We start from the raw sequence: 20690 nt of genomic DNA on the forward strand, positions 1-20690 counted from the left end.
AAAAAAAAAAAAAGAAGAAGATGAGGAGAAAGGAGAATGGGCAGACCACACGCCCATTTTTTTGCCAGAATAATCTGAACATTGAGGACCCCATGGATTCCTTTAAGCTATCTTGCCCAGGTACCTGGAAAGTCTTGTGTGCATGCTAGTTTTGAAGACCCTCTAGGCCCACTGCTAATCTGCCTGGGGCAGGGCCTTGGGGGCGGATAGTAGAAAGTTCTCTTTTTACTGGAAGACAGAACCCCTCTTCTTTCTGAGGACACCACTGCAAACCAACGGCCCTCCATCCATAGTGTCCCCCCTTCACGGTGAGGACACAGGGGCTCAGAGAAATGAGGGGCCCCCCAACCTCTGGGCCAGTCCTGGAACCCTACTCGCTGCCTCCTCGCCCACCCTCCGTCTACACCAGTAGCTGCTACTGTCTGTGATTCAGCAGGAGGCAGTTCTCATCTGGATCTGAGGTTCGCCTGATCATTTCATTGCCGTAACAGTGCCTGGCACACACCCAGTGCTCAAGCAACATCCTCTGAAAGAGAGAATCTGGGAGAATGCTTGAGCTGGTAGAAATTGGGAATGAACCCGGAAAAATCATACTAAGTGAAAGAAGCCAGACACAAAGGGCCTTATAGTATAGGATTCCATTCATATAAAGTCCAGAATAGACAAATCCACAGATACAGAAAACATATTAGTGGTTGCCAGGGGCTGGGGAAGGAGGTAATAGAGAGCGACTGCTAATGGGGACAGGGTTTACTTTTGGGGTGATGAAAAGTCCTGAAGCTAGACAGAGGTGATGGCTGCACAGCAATGTGAATAGACTTTGCCACTTGAATTGTCCATTTTTAAATGGTTAAATGGTAAATTTTATGTTCTGGGTATTTGGGCATAGTTTAAAAAAAATCTTCAATTTCTTTAAAAAACAACAACAAAAAAAGCATGGCAAAATGAGCACTTAATCCAGGCCTCAGAGTACCCACTGACCCAGCCAACGTGTGTCCTGCAGACATGGAAACTCATCAGTGGCGTTGCTCCAGAGGCCCCTGTGTCACATCCGCTCTCCAGGGCTTGGGCAGCGTTATCTCCCTCCTGCCCTGGGCCTATGCTGCTTCCTCTGGCTTCCCCTCCAGATTTGCTGTGGGTGGAGTCAGCCCCCAGCATTCCTGCCCTCCTGCCCTCAGCCAGGCGCTTATCTGCCCTGGGGGCCCCCCCATCACTGCCCTGGGGTGGCTGAGAAGACAGGGTGCAGAGGCCCCTTCTTTATCTCCTTCTCTGCATGGTTACCTCCCCCAGAGCATGTTTGTGTGTGCTTGCTGTCCATCCTCCCAGAGGCACCTCCAGACATCTGCGACGCGGGGTGCACACCCATATTCACCATTTGAGCAGGCAGGAGCAAGTTGTGTCTGTGCGCAGAAATCAGGCAGGGAGTTGGAACCTGTGATCCTCAGGGCACAGGGTGCCAGGGTGCCTTTTCCCCATTGTAACACCAGGCTTCCGGGATGTCTGCGTTGGGGACATGCTGAGCACCTCCAGGACCACGGGAGACACTGAGCCTGATGGCTCTGTGTCACGGTGCTCCACAGGGCTCAAGGAATGTCACTTCTGAAATGCTGCTCCTGAGAACCACGTGGGCATCTGGTTTTGGTCCTTTCAAGTAGACCTGTGGGTGATTGTCCCCACTGACTGGTCCAGGCTGCAGGTCACCCCTCCAGTGCCCTGGGTGCAGGTACAGCTAATCTATCGCAATACAATGCCTTTCTGCTGAGCTCGGATGAGACCTCAGCATCCTTCATAATGCAGTGCTCCTGAGGGCCAGGCCGTTTCCTGCAAGTCCTGGGTCAGTAGTCACACACTCTCCATGGGGAGCAGCTGTTCCTCACTGCCCCCCATTCGTGGATGACTGATACTTTTGCAAAATGCAATTAAAATGTTGTGTCAAAGTCAAATTGCCATAGAAGCTTCCACCACTCTCACTTTCTGTCCATCTCCTGTCTGAGCATCACCTTTAGTGCTCTGTCCTGGGCAAGGAGACATGACTTTTCTGAGTCTTCTTTGCACATCCATTATGGCAGGTTAAAGAAAGCACTAGAGATAGTAGAGCAGGATGAAAATAAGGGAGGCCCAGAACAAAGAGGACACAGCCTATACCCCACCACTTTCTTAGGACGAGACCTTGGACAAATCTCTCTGGGTTCCATTACTTCATCCACAAATAGGATTGCAGTTAAAGTCAGATTTCAGATAAACAATATTCTGGTATACGTAGGTCCCAAATATTGACCAGGACACACTTATCCTGAAAATTCCTCATCGTTTATCAGAAATTCAAGTTTAACGAGGCATCCTGTATTTTTATTTCCTTAAATCTGGCAGCCCTAACCATGAAGGATTTGAATTCTTTATCTAATAGAATTATGTTCAGCAGCAAATGGCAGAAAACCTAATAGCAGTATAAACAGGGTTACTTGGTTTTGTTCCCATAACAAAGGACCAGAGACAAGTGGTTCCGGTTGGTGCAGTAATGATGCCATCTAGGACCAAGGCTCTTTTTGCTCTCTCTGTTCCACCATCCTCTTACTTGTGACTTCCTAGCTGCAAAGTGGCCGCACCACCTCCAGGCATCACATCTGCATTCCAAGCAGGGAGAAAGAGCAAGAGAGAAGGTGCAGAGGACAACAACTGGGCCAGCCTCTTTTTATAAGGAAGATTGAGGCTTCTGTAGACACCCTACTCAGCAGGCTTGATGATAGGGTCCCAGTCCCCATCTCTAAGGCCCTTCCAAACCAGGACTTTCTGGCTTCTAATTTCATATCTTCTCTGCTGTCTTCAGACAGCCTCCACACCCATCACCCCATCAACCCAGCTGTGGTCCCATGGGCCAGTGGAGCCGGTGGCGCTATGACCACTTGACAATGGCCATCCTCACTGAACTTGGAGGATAGCGAGAGAGCACACTGCCACGGCCCCTGAAGATTCATTACCACACCATTCTTGTCTAAAGGGATGTCCTGAGAGAGCAGGCAGTGGGAGCAGTGGTCTGGGGTCCCCAGGCTCTTCCCCAAAGGGTCTGGTCTTTCTCTGCAGGTTTCTACTGAACATCATCTGATCGGGCAGCAGACTTATCTCCCTTGGAACTTTACTGATCTTTTTAAACAAAGATCCAGCCTTTGCCCCCGGGGTTCTGAACACCAGCATTTCCTTTTCCATATTCTCTCTGTCACCTTTCCAAGCTGCCAGGAGGAAAGAGGAAGACCAGGAGTTCCCCTGGGACTCTTTCTCCCAACTTTTCTCTCCTTCGACTGGTTTTCCTCTACCTTGCTCCTTTCTAGCCTCTCTGACAATCACAGCATGGTGTTGATTTATTTCTAGAACATTCTTTCCTGTGACTCAGCTTTAATGGGGTGGCACGCTCCGTGCCACCTCTTGCCTCTGTCCTCTGTCCAAGACCTCCAGACCCCGTAAGAGCTGGGTGCTGCTGCCCTTGTGACAACCTCTCAGTGTGCTGCCCCCAGCCCACCAGCCTTCTCACGTGCCCTGACTACCCCACACTCCTTCCACACCTGGCTTTGCACTCACGATCTCTGGGCCACACCCATCCCCACAAACCCGCCATCATCTGCCAGGGCAAATTTAACGTCGCCTCTCCAAGCAGGCTCCTTCTGCCCTCCAATTGGGGAGGTGCCCCCATCGGTCACAGACCATCAGTGGTCACAGCACTTATCTATGTGACTGCCTAGTTCACATCTGTCAGACCAGGGCAGCGACGGTCCCACAGGTCAGTGCCCTTGGCACCTGGCACAGAGCCTGCCCCGGAGTGACTGTAAGTCAACAGATCTGTGAGTGACCCAACCCCTTTATCAATGGAAATGGCTTTGGCCCCATTCCTACTTCATTCCTCCAATGCCGTTGAAGGTGAACACCGTGAGGCAAGGTTTTCGCTCTGCCCACCTCGAATCTCCAGCCCTGGGTAGTGCCTGGCACAACTGGGCAATCAGCTCATGGCGAGTAAGCAAATGAACACCTGCAGGGTGAAGCTGTGGCGGGGATGCAGAGAGAAGTCCGTGGAGAGCCCGGAGGCCCTGAGCCTGGGGGTGAGTCCGCATCCCTTCCAAAGGCCATGGCAAGCCAGTAAGAGGTGACCGAGCTGAACTCTCTGTTTGTCCCAGGCCTCCGTCCCCCAATCTGAGAAATGGGTATTTCTCCCTCTCCACCACTGGGGTTCTTTCACAAACAAAGCAGTGTGTGGTCCTCAAGGACATTGAGAACTTGAGTGTCTCCGCATGAGAAACCTTTCTTCCTCCATCCCCACTTCCATCCCCTGTCTGGCTTCACCCTAACACCCCCCCACCCACCCAAAAACAAAAAAACAAAAAAAAACTTCTCCTTTGCCTCTCTGAAGAGTTCCCCATTTGAGGTGACCACACTGCCCTCAACTTCTCCCTGGAGTTTCAGGTTCTTAGTTATTTTAGGTCTTCTTCCCCACACAGCCTGCGCCTAGAGCCCTTTCCTCTCTGGACAGGCACCGTTGTTGTGGTTCCTGGGACTCCCAGCACCCCGACCTGTCTTCTTTGAGCCTCCCCGAAGGGGGCCTGGCCCTGCCTCCCTCCCCTTCCCTCCCCCCTTCTTCTCCGTTGCTTCTCCCCTTGAGGGAAGTGTCTGTGGTTCAGAAAGTGCTTTAATTCTGGGTCTACTTTGATTTTAAAACAGCTTTCTTGAGATAACTCACGTAGCATACAATTCACCCATCTAACGTGTACAATTTCAGTGGTTTTTATAGTCGCAGAGCCGTGCAAGCATCATCACCATATAATTTTAGAACCATTTTATCTCCTCTAAAGAAAACCCTGTGCCTCTTAGAAGTCACTCCCCTAGCCTTGGGCAACCACCAACCTACTTTCTGTCCCTGAACTTGCCTGATCTGGACATTTCACACGAACAGGGTGATGGGATACGCGCGGCCTTTGTGTCTGACTTCTTTTACTCAGCATGATGTTCTCATGGTTCGTCCACACTGCAGCGTGTGTCAGGACTCCTTCCCTTTTCTGGCTGAATCATACTCCATTGTTTGAACCATGCCATCTTTTGAGTTAACTTTGCTCAGCTGGGACAGTGTGACAACCTGGATATGAACCCAGACCCGCCACGTACACGCTGTGTGTCTCAAGCGAGTTACCACCCCTCTCTGGGCCTTGGCTTGCAAGCTGTATAATGGGGTAATAAGAATAGCCACGCAGGACTGGCATGAGGATTCAGTTAGGGGATGTGAGTGGAAGGCTCTGTGTGGGCCGTAGGTGACTCGCAGGTGCTGGCTGTCACCTTCACCACCACTCTACCTGGGCTTCAAGGGGTGACGAGAGGTACATCGAGCTCTGACCTAGCCTGTGCTCCATGCATGGCACTGTTGTCTGAATTACATCCCAGTCCCTTGGCGAGTATCACATTTGCTGCCAGCTGGGGACCCAAGGAACCCAGCTGTGGGGTGCGGGCATTTCAGGGGCAGGCACAAGTGGGAGTTCTGATGAGGAGTCCCAGGCGCAGGCTGGGTTTCCTGACCAGTGAGCGCTAGAGCCTTCTGGAGATTTGGTGAGAGTGAAGATTCCAGGCTCCCTGAAGTGACTCATCCTGAGTGGGTCTGACCCACAGCTGCCTTGGGGTACAGACGGCCCCAGGGCTCAAGTCCAGAGGTGGTGTACATTCTAGGGGAAAACATGACAGCTACTCAGAGGGGTGCATCCAGCTCCAGTTATGACCTTGGAGATGAGTCGTGTGTTCTACAACTCTGGGTTCCACATTTAAGGTGCCCTGGCTGACTCCCAGCAATGAACTAAAAGGTAAACCCCATGGGACAAAGTGGAAATGCCTACAGAGGCTCAGGGTCTTCCTGCCTGTACCCTGGGTCTGACTGTGACCAGCCTCCAGGGTCTGACTGTGCTCCCAGGCAGCAGGTTGGTCTCTGGGACCAAAGAGCTGACCCCAAGGCTCCCAGTGGCATGCCAGGAGGTTGGGTAAAGGACACTTGAGCTCCCCACTGAGGTCAGAAAGTGAGCAGTTTGACCTCCCCCATTGCTGTGAGCTGATGAGGCTTGTCGTGAACACCAGCCTTGACTCAGTGATTATCTTTCATCGTGCACACAAGAAATAAGGCCCTGCTGCTCCCCAGGTGTTCCAACCTCTTCACCCAGAGAGTCTGCTTGGCCTCTGAGGGCTGGGACCAGGCCTGGGAGAGCCACAGGAGCCAGGCCACTGTCCTCTTTGCCACACCCCAGAGTTTTCTCCCCTAAATTCCCAGGGGACAGTATATTGTGATGGCCTGGCCTGGGTCAGGGACCAGTCAGCTGTGGCTGAGGGCAGGGTCACAGGTGATCCTTGACTGGGGGGCTGTCATGGTGGAAGGAGGTGGGTTGCTGTGATGGACGGGAGCTTGTCATGGTGGTTGGGCCCCACTGTGGTTGGTGGTACCTGGAAGTGACTGTGACCATACTCAGGTATGTCGAAGGTGCAACACACATAAGAATCACTAAGAAACCAGACTGTTTAGAACACACTGTGTGTGTGTGTTCGGGGGGTGGGGGGGTTGGGCATCTCTTAGTTCTGCTAATCTCCCATTCCCCTGCAGGCTTGATTCTGCAAACCAGCACTAGCCCCACAGCAGGCAGGCACCACTGGCAGCCCCAGTTGTAATCTCCCGGGCTCAGCAACACAGAAAAAGGAAAACTTCTCTCCCATGAATAATATCTGACTCCGGGTGTTGCTGGCTAGCCCCAGGGTGACCAGAATGAAGGTGTCCTCCCAGGGTCACTGTCCGGTCAGGGGCCCAGCCTGTGGCCAGAGGGCAGGTCTGTTTTCAGAAGATGAGGGACACCGCGGAATGCGGGCACCCCAAACCACACATCTTCCCCACCAGGTGCTGTCCACACATCCTTTGGAGCAGATCAGGGGGTTGTGACACACGGAGACTGAGGCTCGGGGAGGTGCTAGACCCCACAAGGTCCAAAGGCTAGAGCGAGGGTGGGAGCTGGGTCCCTCAAGGGAATCCAGAGATCTTCTGCTGTTAAGATTCATAGTCACAGCAAAACAAACCCAAGTATTTATTTTCCCAGGAGTCAATTATGACTTCAATCGGCAGAAATTCTGATCCCTAGGCATTGACTAGCAATGAAAGGCGCTTTGCCATCTGCCCATTACACACAGCCTAAGAACAGAGAAATTCACCCCATCAATGCCCCTTTCCCGCTCCCCAGGGTAGCCCCACTTCTGCCCAGCCACCTCTGTGCCTGCGCAGCCCCTGCCAGTAGCTCCTGGCTCTCTCTGCATTCAGGTCCTGCCCAGATCCTTAAACTCAGCTCAAGTGTCACCACATCCAGAGCTGCGGGGGTGAAGGCAGGGGGTGCAGAGGAGGAGGTGCCTCGGGGCTGTTTCTAGAAATCTGTCAGCCACTGAATGCAGCCTCTCAAGGGCAGGGCCCTTGGATCATCTTTCTGGGAGGACCGTGGGCGCACTGGGTTCTTCGTGCACTCATTCATTTCATCAGCCCCCAAGTGCCAGCTGGACCAGCGACATGAGGCAGAAATAAGTGCAGTGGCCCATCAGTTGGGGGTGCCTGACTTTGGGGACCCAGGGCTTCGCTTGTGGTCTTTTCTGCCACCCTTTGCCCCACGGGTGCCCAGGCAGGGCAGGAAGGAGGAGAGGAAGGGCTCTTTGCTATCCTTAACTAGTCTCTTCTGTCAAGAAAACATAGCTTTCCTAGCCGCACGAGAGAGCTGACGGGCGGGAAGGAAAGTGGAGGACAGCCTGGCTCCCCTGGTCAGACTCTCTGCTGGATGGGCTCCTGTTCCCCTGAACAAGCTTGGGACTCTCGGCAAGAAAAGGCCTTGGGGGATCCCGTTCCCCTTCAGACCCCTGCAGTGGCTCTCCTCATAGAATTGAGACTTGGGGACCAGGAGGAGGGAGCAGAGAACCTCCCTCTATGAGGCTAAGTTTCCCTGTTTGTGCAGTCAGCGGTTTCACCTGGTGAACTCAGGGGTCTCTTCCCCCGTATGATGAGCCCCCTCCCCACTCCCCTCCTCAGAGCCAGGGCAGCACGGGCAGGTGGCATTCTTCCTTCTTTGTGTCCTGCTGTTGAGGGTCACAGACGCGGGACAGTGGCAGTGCCCCGGACACACTGTGGACAGGCTGAAGGACAGGGAGGAAGAGGGGGATTCAGGGAACCCACCCCCAGCACGCCCTTCCTGCCCTGGCTCCGCATCCTCCGCTGTTGCCTCTGGGGCATGTTGTTTTCATGGGACTATTTAAGGAATAAATGGGGGAAAGTTGGGTTTTTCTTTGTGCGTGAGGGTGAACATTCGTTCCCCTAGCCGTTCATTCAGCAGAGAATACAACAAAGGGGTCTTACCAGTGCCCTGTGTGGGTTTCGAATTCTTTGTTCCCCAGAACACAATGGGGGCAGGAAGCCAGAACCATAGCATCAGGGGTCCCCCATGTCCTGGGAGAGCCCCCGCAGATATGTGAGCAGCTGTGATTGGGCTGTGGGGGTGCTCACAGGACAGAGAGGCCTCTCAGCAGGGAGGGGGAGCTTGCCAGCAGGACGTTCCAGGTAGAGACAGCTTTGTGTGTACCTGAGGGGGGTGGGGCTGGAAAGCATCAGGGAAGGGAAGTTTATCTCAGGTGGAGTGACAGGACCAGATTCACCTTTCCAAAAGCTTTCCCGGTGCCCTGCAGAAGGACTGGAGGGCATCCCGGCTCCAGAGATAATAAATGGCCCTGTCGGAGTGGGAGATGCATGTGGGCTTGGCAATCATCCATCCCGAGACCTGCCCAGGTCTCAGGTTGACAAATGGACCTTCTCTACCTTGGCACCGCAGCAGGCAGGCTTGTTTTTATCGCTCACACTCACAGAGCTCAGCTGCCCACAGCAGTTCCCAGCTCAGTACTCAGTGGGCACAGTGGGGCTGCCAGGGCCAGCGGGGGACACAAACCACCTCCCTATAGTGACTATGGGGTAAAGTGTGTCAGTCAGCATGTGTGGTGGCAGGTGACAGAAACCCTGCTCACTCAGGATAGCTCAGGCAGGACCCAGGACCAGGAATGTGTTGGCTTAAGTAACAGGCTCCAGGAAGGGCAGGGTGGCTCGCTCCTCTCTCAGAGCAGATGGCCTCGGGAAGCTCTAGGCATGCCTCCTGAGCAGAGCAAAGAGAAAGTGCCTCTGTTCCAGTGCAGAACGGTCCAGAGAAGGATTGTGATTGGCCCAGCTTGGGTCACATGCCCTCTTCTTGGCCCAATCACTGCAGCCGTGGGGGGTGAGTGGCTGAGACTGGCCTTCTGTGCTCTGGGACCAGGGAGCAGTCCTGTGACCTGAACAGGGGCTGAGAAGCCTGTGCCTGGGGGTGATGGAGGTGGGGTGGGGAGGGGGAACAGCCACCCTAATTACATACTGCGACTGTGCTTTTAAAATTGTTAATTTTTTTCTTATTTAAAAAAGCAAAAATAAAACAAAAAATATTTATAAAAATCCAAATATGCAGATAAGATATAAAAAGGTGAAAATTAAAATGAGAATAGTGATACCGCTCAGAGAGTTACATGAAGGTTAAATGAGAACATGCAGTCACTCAACAAATACTCAGGACACAATGGTGAGCAGACAGGCATGCCCCTGCCTGGGGATGAGAGAAACAGGGAACAAATAAACCACAGATAGATATGCTAGACGTGCAATGAAGGAAGCAGGCACCACACCCCAGCTCAATGGGAGGGCCCCCTGGCTTCTCTGAGGCTGCAGCAAAGGGCCTGGAGGGTATTCTTGGTGGAGGGGCACAGCCCGTGCAAAGGCCCTGAGGGAACTGCAGGTGGGCTATCATATCAGGCAGGCCACATCCCAGCACAAGGTGAGCACTCCGAAATAGTAACTGCTATTATTATTTCATTATTGTGAGACCCAGGGAAATGTGATACAATTCCAATCACTGGCCCTCAAGGGAAGTTTAGGAGGAAAGCCCTAAACGTGAAAGGGTTTATTGTCTCTTTTGTATTTCTTCTTGTGGTACCTATTTCATATACTTTGCCTGTTTTTATCTTGTGTGTTTATATTTTTCTTAATTCTTCATAGCATTTTTGCATATAAGCGCTATTAGTCCTTTGTTATACGTATTGCTAATATTCTCTCACAGCCTACCCCTTACCTTTTAGGCTTATTTATGGCCTTTTTGGTACATAGTAGCTAACGCTTATGTAGCCAAGTCATCCATCTTTTTTTTTTTCTGGGTTTCTGCGTTTCCTTCATTATAGACAAATATTATACAATGACCTATATTTTCTTCTAATACGTTCACTGTTTTGCTTTTCTCACTTTATTCACATTTTCCCAAATGAAGTGAGAAATATATAAGTTTTTTTCCCCCCAAAATGGGATGGCAAGTTGTCCTGACAGCATCTGTTGGACAGTGCATGCTTCTCCGGGGATTTTAAATGCCACCTTGGTCGTACTGACATTACCTTTTACCTGTACACAGTGGCTGATTTTCATGCAGGATGTTTTCCACTGAAATTGAACAAAAAAAAAGATGCAAGAGAACTCGGCACTCATCTTCAGGCCACATCGCGAATGTGGGAACCAGTCAGCAATTATTCTTATCTGAGGAAACTGAGGCTCCGAGAGCCCCAATCAGGATGGGAGAGTGAAGGAAAGGAAGAAGAAATAAGTTAATGAGGCCACTTCACAGTGAAGGCTGCCTCATGCTGCAGAAACAACAGCGTGAAAAAAACAGAGAATTAGAGAAGCAAGAAGGGGGCGGGGACAAAGCTGGCCACTCACAGAGCCCTCAGGCAGGTGGGCGTCCCCTCCTGACAGTTCCTAAGCCTCCACCTCCGCACTGATGTGTTCCTGATTCTTCATTTGATGACGGGACGTGGGTATCCTGCTGCGTTCCCTTGTTATATGGAGGGATGGCATTCCACACGAGATACCAGGCTTTATTTAACTAAAGCTTTCAGGTGGACATTGATATCACTTCTAACTTTCATTGTTACACAGTGCTGTTTATATAATAAACATCCCCTGTCGGTAAGTCTGAGTGTAGAAATTGCTGGATCGATGTACAGCTCTTGATAACTATTGTCGGAATGCCCCGTGAGGAAATACGCATATTACCAGTGAACATTTCCGTAGCCTGCTTCCTGCACCATGACCCACACTGGATATCTCCATTTTTTAATTTGGCCTTTTTTATAGGGAGAAACACTATTGGATTATTTAGCCCATGGTCCTTTGAACCAGTGAGGTTCAGTGTTTCCCCACACCTTGTGGTTCAGGGCACTTCTTAGGTGAGAAGTCTGTGAAAACCTTTCTCTAACTTCATCCAGAATCCCTCAGGAGAACTGGGGGTGAGAATGCCACCGGAAGTGCAGGGGTTCAGAGAACCAGCTGCTAGAGTGAAAGTGTCCAGTCCTGCAGGTAGGAACCACTGAAGACTGGCAGGTTTTCCGCCCAGCGCATTGAGGCCACATCTGGGTCTTCCAGCCCCTCCCCAGGCAGTGCCCAGACCCTCTGAGAGCTGCCTCCTCCTGGGCTACTCATGATTGGTTCCTCCCTGCAATAGGGAAGGGAGATGGGCCGTCCTTCCAGGGCCTCCTTCCTATGACAGTCACCCATGGGTGGATGGGCTGGTGAACAGGCAGACCAGGGAGTGGCAGGGGTGACTGGCCGGATAATAAGAGGAAGAAAAAGGGGAGGGCGGGCAACAGTGCAGCATGAGGTGTGGGCTGGGGCCCTGGGCAGAGCTGCCTCCAGCCCTGCAAGTCCTGGGTCTCCTGGGTCTCTGTTCATTATCTGTTTGTAACCCGCCACAGGGCTTGTTCCGGGGTTTGAATGAGAGAGTGTTTGAAATCACCTAGCACTGCACCTGCACAGGTGGGAGACAGCAGGCGGCTACTCTGCACAGGAAAGCTCCTATGAGGCCGTCTGTCTGGAGGCTGCATTTGGCCCAGCCTGGAACTGGGATTGTAGCTGCCTGGATTGCACACACAATAATTAATGACTTTGCCTGGAGAACTTCACAGTTCTCGCAACGTGACTGCCATCCTGATTCTTTGTTGGATGTTCCTAACTAAATCTTTGACATAGCTAAAAACAAACGACCTGGAATCAAATGGTTGGGAACCCCAGAAGTGTCTCTCAGGACTTCAGGATTCTGAGGCACACTGAGCTAAGTGGAGGGAGCCCCACAGAGGAATAGGGGGTCTTGTCTGGCACGGTCTGTCCAGGCACTGCTCGTGCCTGCTTTCCCCGAGCCCCACCCACATCCTTAGTCCCCAACCACACAGCATGCCCCCACCTCTGCGCCCCCTCTGATTCCTGGCCACCTGCCCCTGCGCCCTCCTCTATGACTCTCCTTGGCCACCACACAGGAGGACTCAGGCAGGGAGTGAGGGTCTGGAACAGCCCTCATCCAGAAGGGACAGGAGTTGCTGCATAAATACATGTCCTCCAGCCTCTCTGGAGATGGCTCTGAGGGCCTTTCTGGGGCATTGTAGGGTCTCCTGGGGTCTCCAGAGGATGGAGCTCCAGCAACCGTGGGTGGATAGGCTACCTTTGTTGATTCCCTCCCTTCTGGTCTCACTCCTACTCCCCTGCCTGGGCCTCCTAGCAGCAACCCCTAGGCACCTACTGGCACTGTCCATGTCCACCTCTGGGGGAACCAAGGAAGGTAGCACCTGGCCGCTTGTTTGCCCCCTGCCCCTGGACAAGTCGTTTCACCTCCCAGAGCCCGTTTTCCATTCTCAGAATCTAGGTAGGAGTTTAGCCCACCTGCAGGGCTGGCGTGATCAGGAGGGGGAGCCAGCCTGTGAATGGCTTGAGGCTTCGGGGCCCTGTTTCCCAAATTGTCATCCAGAATCATCTGCAGGAAAGGGCAGACTGATGATTATAAGAGGCAGGTTCCTGGTCCTGTCATCCCTTTAATCCCATTTTATCCCAGAGGAAGAAGGTGGCAGGGCCCGGCTGAGCCATGTGGGGACCCTGACCCAAAGAGAGAAATCGGTAATGGAAATCTGTCTTCATTTAAAGTTTTGATATTTTGCTCATCATGGATTTTTGTCATTGATTCTAATATTTTCAATATTGGGTTAAAATGTGATTTATCTTTTTTTTTTTTTTTAAGATTTTTATTGGGGAATTGGAACAGCTCCGGGGAATTGGGGAAGGGGAACAGACAAGTTGTTGTCCTTTTTGTTCTTCAGTCTAGTTGTGGAGGATGTTTCTTCACTGGCCCAAGTTGGCACCATCATTGCTCTCTTCGCGGGTGAGGCAGATCAGTCGCCGGCTTCTGGACGGCCGCTCACAGCGGCTGCTGGCCGCTCACACTGGCTGCTGGCTACACACGGTAGCCCATGGCAACCCACTGCCACAGGGACTGCAGCCTACGCCTTCACCAGCGACTCATAGCAGCCCAGCTCCAGGTTGAGCTGTTGTCCAGCATCTTAGCTGTAGAGGGCAGTGTCACTGGCCCTCATATGTGGGATCCGAACCGGGGCCCTTTGGCATCCCAAGCCAGCTCTTAACCAATGTACCACTCAGCCAGCCCAAAATGTGATTTATCTTGAATACTGAGTTCTTTGGTGCCCTCTTAAATTTTGTGCCTAAGCACTTGCCACCCTACTCCTGATCATCTGAGTCTTCGTTTTCATAGTCACTCCAGGTAATTCTGATGTATATTAAAGTTGGAGACCCCTCAAGGGTGATGATTGATAAGTCACAGCAGCCCGCAAATGGCTGAGATCAAGGAAGACATATAGTCAGGGTGCTTTTCATTTCAAGAAACAGAAACCTCAGCTAAAATTGGCTTAAATAATAAGGAAATTTGTTATCAAATAGTCCAGATGTAGGGTGGGTTTCAAGGTTGGTTGATTCAGCAGCTCAACAGTGCTCTGAGGGACCCCATCCTTTCCGTCCATCAGTGTCCCCCCAATGTCAGCATCATCCTCAGGGTGGTAGCCACAGGGCAGCGGCAATTTCATCTCCAGACACTGTAGTGGAGTTTCCTCTCTACATGTGGGAGCCGGAGAAATCCCCCCCAGAAGCCCCTCCCCTCACATATCATTGGCTGGGATTGGATCACATGCCCACACCTGAGCCAATCACCAGCAAGGGACTGAGCTTCTGTCTGAAGAGGCAGAGGGCTGGGAGCTGGCCAGGCTGTGTCCAAGGCATGGCCAGGCCCAGGAATGGCTGGAGTTGGGAGGGATGGAGACTTAAATTAAGTGGGGGTTGTGCTTACAAGAACGAAGAGGGGGATAGTACAGGGTGAGGTGGTGGGCCAAGGGTTCAGGCAGGCAGGGTTCCCCATGGAGACCCCAAGAAGGCATTTCAGATGAATCTGACAGTGGGTTCCTTGCTGACAGGCAGAGCCACCTTTGTGCACACAGAGGAAGGCACCATTGCCCCTGATGCTGCTGCACCTGCCTCCTTTGCCTGTTGGTGATACAGTGTGTCCCCTGTACAACTTTATGCTGCTGCTATGATGCCAGGTGGACAAGGTGATCCCACAGCCTCCTCTTGGCTCTCCTGGTATGTCTCTGCCTGGGTTCTGGGTAGACCTCCCCTTCTGCAAAAGGGGCCATCCCTGGATCTGGCTGGGTTAGGCCGGTCTTGGGTGAGGGTCCAGGGAAAGACACCTAGAGAGGCTCTGGGGGGGCAGGAAGTTTCCTGGCTGGAGCCAGGACTTCCTCTGCTTTAGGTTTCTTTCCCTTCGTGGTCAACTTAAAGCCCTGGAATTCGCTGCCCACACCAACCTCAGCTGACAGCCAGGGCAGGTTGCCACAGGCTCGGGCCCCAATGTTGTCCTTTTTCCCATCTTCCCTTGTATAGGCACCCCTCTCTCGCTTCCCAAACGAAGGCCTGGGCCCACAGTTTCCATGCTTGCAGCAAACACATCTGTTAACAATTCTGGCAATTTCCAGGTTCTGCTTGCCACAAAATTGAAGGACTATGGACTTGTCAGCTGATAGTTATTCAAGGCATCTAACTGTGGGAAGGAGGCCACAGTGATGTCACTACAGCACAGCAGCCTTTCATCCTGATCTATTTATGTGATTGAGGTTTCTTGGGCTTTCACTTTAAAAACCCACAATAGGAATGGAATTAATATTGAATCCTGCCTTTTCCTGGCACTAAGTAATGTTCATGCACAAATATACAAACTACTCAAAAAAAAAAAAACCAACCCTGCTTCATCCCTCTTTTTAGAAGAAGTATTTTCAATAAAAATGTACTTTTATGTTTCATAATTCTCAAAATGTATACTAAGTTCACATTGTTTTGTATCAGTTGCATACTACTAATAATTATAATGATAACCCAATCCAGAAGACAAATTTTAACACAAGAAAATGTTTAAATCTTGACATTTGGGTTTATTGACATAGTTCTGTGTGATAGCAGAATCAAAAGACTTTCAAACTGAACATATCTTAGGATGAAATTCTGTCAGGTGAAATGGAAACATGCATTGGGAGAAAAAGGAGCTAAAGGTGTTAAAGAAGAGGCAATTTGTGTGTGTTTTGAGAATTGCACATATCCTTTAAAATGTCATTGATATCTCTTTTTACTTTGGTCTGCTGGGTTTTTTTAATTAATAGAATTTCTTTTTCAGATTAGTTTGGGTTTACAGAAAAATTGAGCAGAAATCATGGAGAGTTCCCAAATATCGCCATCCCCCCAGTTCCCTATTATTAACATCTTTCGTTGGTATGGCCATTTGTTACAGTTAATGAGCCAATACTGATACATTATTATTAATTAAAGTCCCCAGTTTACATTAGGGTTCACTCTTGATGTTGTGCATTCTATGCGTTTGGACACATATATAATAACACGTATCCACCATTATAGTATCCTACAGAGTAGTTTCACTGTCCTAAAAAGCCTCTGTGCTCTGTCTATTCATGCCTCCCCCCTACAACTTCCTGCAACCACTGATCTTTTTACTGTCTCCATAGTGTTGCCTTTTCCAGAATGTCACAGAGTTGGAATCATGCAGTATTCCAGCCTTTTCAGACTGGTTTCTTTACTTGCAATATTCACTGAAGTTTCTTCCAGGTCTTTTCATGGCTTGATAGCTCATATCTCTTTATGGCTGAATAATATTCCATTGTCTGAATGGACCACAGTTTGTATACCTCTTCACTTTTTGAGGGATGTTTCTATTTCTTCCAAGTGTGGGAAGTAAAGCCGCTATAAACATCTGTGTGCAGATTTAAGTGTAGACCTAAGTGTTCAATCCTTTGGGTAAATACCAAAGAACATGATTGCTGGATCATATGGTAGAAACATGTTTCATTTTGTAAGAAACTGCCAAACTATTCCAAAGTGGCTGCACCATTTTGCACTCCCACCAGCAGCACATGAGAGTTCCTGTTGCTCCACATCCTCACCAGCATTTGGTGTTATCGGTGTCCTAGATTTTGGCCATTTCTAAGAGGTATGTAGGCCATTTCTAAGAGGATTTTAATTTGCATTTTCCTGATGACATAAGATGTTGAGCATTTTTTTCATGTGTTTATTTGCCATCTGTATATCTTCTTTGGTGAGGTATCTACCGAGATCTTCTGCCCATTTTGTATCTGGCTTGTTTGTTTTCTTATTGTTGAGTTTTAAGGGTTGTTTGTGGAACAGTCCTTTATCAGATCATGTGTTTTGCAAATATTTTCTCCTGCCCTGTAGCTTGTCTTTTCATTCTCTTAATAGGGCCTTTTACAAAGCAGAAGTTTTAAAATGTAACGAAGGCCAACTTACCAAATTTTTCTTTCATGGGTCGTGCTCTTGTTGTATCTAAAAGTTCATTGTTTCAGCTACGGAGCTGTGTGAAAATTTAGGTGTTCAAAAAGCGTTCACTCATGCATTTTTAACTGGATAATGGTGGCTATCAAAGCACTATGGTTTCTAGTCTATCGGCCACCCTTTTATTTTAAAATATCCATATTTACAGTATGTCAGATTTTCTACTGTTGGCAGCTATTAACTTTCTGTTGAGGATTTTTAGATGTAACAAAAACATATATGAGGGAGTTTGTAGTCACTCAGAATTAATTTTAAAGACCGGTGGGTCTGCAGAGGCTGATGGACTCCTGGGCCAGGGTGGCCTGGTCAGAGCCCAGCTCTGCCAAAGACCAGCCGGTTACATTCAAGTACCCAAGTACCCTGGGCCCCAGTGTCCTCATCAGGCCAACAGGGTTGGTGGCAAGACCCATTCCCAGGATGGTGCTGAGAGCCACATGAAACTGGCAGGTGAAGCTTGGTGCACCTGGCCAGGACTCTGTATGGCAGTTCCTGTCTGGTATAAGGGGGGAAGAAATGACCTTTACAGCAGCAGGGATGTTTCTAAGTTGTGTCTTTGTCAAAACCCTGAGTTGGGAACTGTGGGGGTTGGGAGAGAAATTAGAGGTGGGTGCAGCCCTTTAGGGCTCCCCATCCAGAGGGAGGATCAGCATGTGTGGAAGCAATAGAAATTGCAGTTGGAGAAGACCAGACAGGGGTTGTTTTCTAAGATACATCAGGGGTGGGGCCTCAGACAGAGCACCCAGCTGCAAGTCAGAAAACCTGGGTGCTGGCCCAGCTTTGTTACTGTGCACCCTCAGGGCAGAGCATGTTTTCTCTCCAGGGGCGGGGAGGGTTGGGGGAGCTAGAAGCTGCGGAAGAGCTGGCTTCACCTGGGGAGGCCACAACCCAGGAAGAAGGACAGTGACTATTAAGTGACTCGGACTCCTGCCCCTATAGACACTGGCACATTGGGGCTGCACAGGGGTGGGTGCCCTTACGCCACAGCTCTCTGCTACCGCTCTCCTGCTCTGGACCCCTCCGTCCAGCACTTTAGGGTGGCACCTTGCCTTGGCACTCACTTGCCCATGATTGGGTCGCTTGGTCAGTGAGGTTTGCCTTGCCCACCAGACTGCATACATCTTTTGGGCGGGGATGGGATTCTTCTTAAATGTCATCTCACAGTGCCCGGGAGTTGTGACTGAGCCATTTCCAAGGTGAGACACCAATCCATGGGAGGCAGTGGGGAGACCAAGTGCGTGACAGGGCGACATGGGCATTCAGCCTCCACCTGTGTGGGCTGTGTAGCTATGGATGAGGTGTGCCAACTGTCAGAGCCTCAGTCCCTCTACCTGTAAAATGGGGATTCCACTAACATCTTCCTGGCAAGTGGATGAAAAGTGGGAAAATGCAGAGATGGTGCTCAGCTCAGTGCCTGCCCCTAGCAAACCCTCCTCCATGCTGACAGCTACTGTTATGACTCTCTGTGACTATGACGCGGCTGGGCTGGACATGGCTGTCAGTCTGACCCAGTCACAGCGCAGGAAGAAGCCCTGCCCCTGCCAGCTCCTTTCTTCCCACCAGCCACAGTTCTCTCAGGTGGGAACAAAGGAGCCTTTTGGATTGACACGGGCCCGGAGCGTGGTCTCCGATGATTGCAGTTTTTTTCTCGGTGTTTAGGGGATCCATGATGTCTCAAATGGTTTTCAGCACCCTGCTTCAACCGGCGAAGTTGTAGTTGGTAATTTAGCGCAAAGAACTGAGATAATGATGTGTTGTTTGTAGGGGTGGAATTGCAGGGGACCCCAGGCCCAAGTTGAGTCCAGCTTCAGCTAATGCTCCATGTGAATTCAAGTGGTTATTTGGGGCGGCACTTACCTCCCTATCCAGCTGAGAGCCCCCTGAGGTTGCTCCAGACTGTTTGCTGCTAAATCACCCCACCTGGCCCACTTTTTTTTTGCATGTTAACATCTCCAAAATCTAGAGGCATCTAAGGATGATAATGAGGAGCGTGTTCTTTCTTAGTAGCACATAAAATAATGGTGCATCTTAAAATCAATGCTGTCTCAGAGTCCATGAAATAAGGGAGTCAGTATTGGTGCGTCAAGCCTGTGGGCTTAAACAACATGCTCACTGCTTTTATTATAGATCCTCATTCTTCTGTGAAGATGGGCTCAGGACTCTCTGCTCTTCCTCAGGGACTGAGACCACATTGAAGCACATTCTGAAATCCAGGGGAGTGTACATACTGCACATTTGTGTTACAACGAAATCATTCACCATTTTCCCTCTTATTTCTAAGACAAATAGCAACCCATGAGATCAAAGCAAAGGCTACACAGCCGTTTAATGACTTGCCTGACCAGCGACTTGCTGAGATGAGGAGAATGCGGGGCTTAATCACAAGAGATTGAGGAAAACGGTGGTATTCAGTCGTAGCCCCTCAGTCTGTATTCCTAGTGACTTCCTCTACCCAGCACAGTTCTGGTGGGCAGAGCTCAGTCAAGAAGAGGCCAAGGGTTAAGGAGAAACAGGTCCGTGGAGTAAACCAGGGAGGAGAATGGCAGTTTTTAGCACACCGTTGTATTTTTATACTTGGGAATTGGGGACCTTGGACCTTCGCATGCAGATTTATGCCAAATAAGATGCAAATCAAGGCCCTGCTGTTCTGAAGTTCCCTCTGTCTCCTAAGACCGTGATCCTGGGACCCCAGCTTGTCTCTCAGAAATAGTGTGTGTAAGTTGGGAGAGGAAGGAAAAGACAAGACACCAATTTTGCTAAAACGTTCTAATCGGGCAAATGCATCAGATATGCCTCAAAGCACTTCAGCGAAAGAGGTAAAGCGGCTGGAGGGGAGAGCTAAGTGGGGTGAGGATAGGCCTGGGCAGGGGGAGGTCTGGGGCATTTCTGTGGGTTGACAGTATATGAATGATATGCAAATGAGCGCAAAGCACATGCAGTTCCCTGGCCACACAGCGGCCCACAAGCACGGAATCTTGCGCCTCCTATATTTTCGCCTGGGTTAACTCCAGGCAGGACCTCGAGCGCGGGGCGCGCCGGCCAGGGCGGGCGGCGGGGGAGGTCGCCCCCTGCCGGCCGAGCAAGGAGGCGACCTGGCCCTTCCCGGGCCACGCGGCGGGCGGGCGGCGGGAGGAGGGGCGCCTGCCTCTCGCCTCCCGCCTGGACGCCAGACGCGGCGACTCCTAAAACTGCGAGGCGGGCCGCCGCGGACTGCTAGAGGTGGGTGTGTGCAGCGGCGTACTCAGCTCCAGGCCCCCGCCCGCCCGCCCGGGGCGCGGCCTGCGGAGCCGGCGGGGGTGGGCGCGAGCGAGGGGCCCGCCAAGCACGGCACCCGTGCTCCCTGCACGGCACCCACACTGCTACCCACAAGACACTCGCGGCCCCCACACGGCACCCCGAGCTCCCGCACACTTCCTCGGCGCTCCCCACTCCGCCGCACCCGGCGCTCCCCTCGCGGGCACCCTCCCCCACAGAGCAGCGCGCATCTCTCTCCACCGCACCCCGCGCTCCACTACAGAAGAGCGTTCCTCCCCCCCTCCCACGGCACCCCGCGCACCAGCACACACACCCCACTCCCACCCGCGGGAGCAGCACCCACACTCGCACCCGCGCTCAGGGCCACCGGCTGCACCCGAGAGCCCCCGGCCGAGTTCGCGGGGTGCGCCCTAGGGTCCGCGGCTGCCCCAGGGTGGGGACGGGGGCTGTGGCTGGCTGAGCCCCTCTACAGAGCCGGCCCCGCGCGGAGCCCCGGCCCCTCTCCGGCGGCCGGCGCCCCGGGGCGGAGCCGAGCGCGATGGGCGCCGAGCTGGAGGCAGGTGGCGCAGCGGCGGCGGCGGCGGGGGGCAGGAGGCGGAGGCGGAGCGCG

General features: G+C 51.6%; 1 protein-coding gene across 2 annotated transcripts in view; it reads left to right on the plus strand.

The window, feature by feature from the left end:
• Positions 1-20690, plus strand: part of CBFA2T3 (CBFA2/RUNX1 partner transcriptional co-repressor 3) — a 93197-nt gene that overhangs the window by 15692 nt on the left and 56815 nt on the right. The gene's annotated exons all lie outside the window — the stretch shown is intronic.

The sequence above is a fragment of the Hipposideros armiger genome, unplaced genomic scaffold, assembly GCF_001890085.2.
Source record: "Hipposideros armiger isolate ML-2016 unplaced genomic scaffold, ASM189008v1 scaffold_224, whole genome shotgun sequence".
Classification (NCBI taxonomy): domain Eukaryota; kingdom Metazoa; phylum Chordata; class Mammalia; order Chiroptera; family Hipposideridae; genus Hipposideros; species Hipposideros armiger.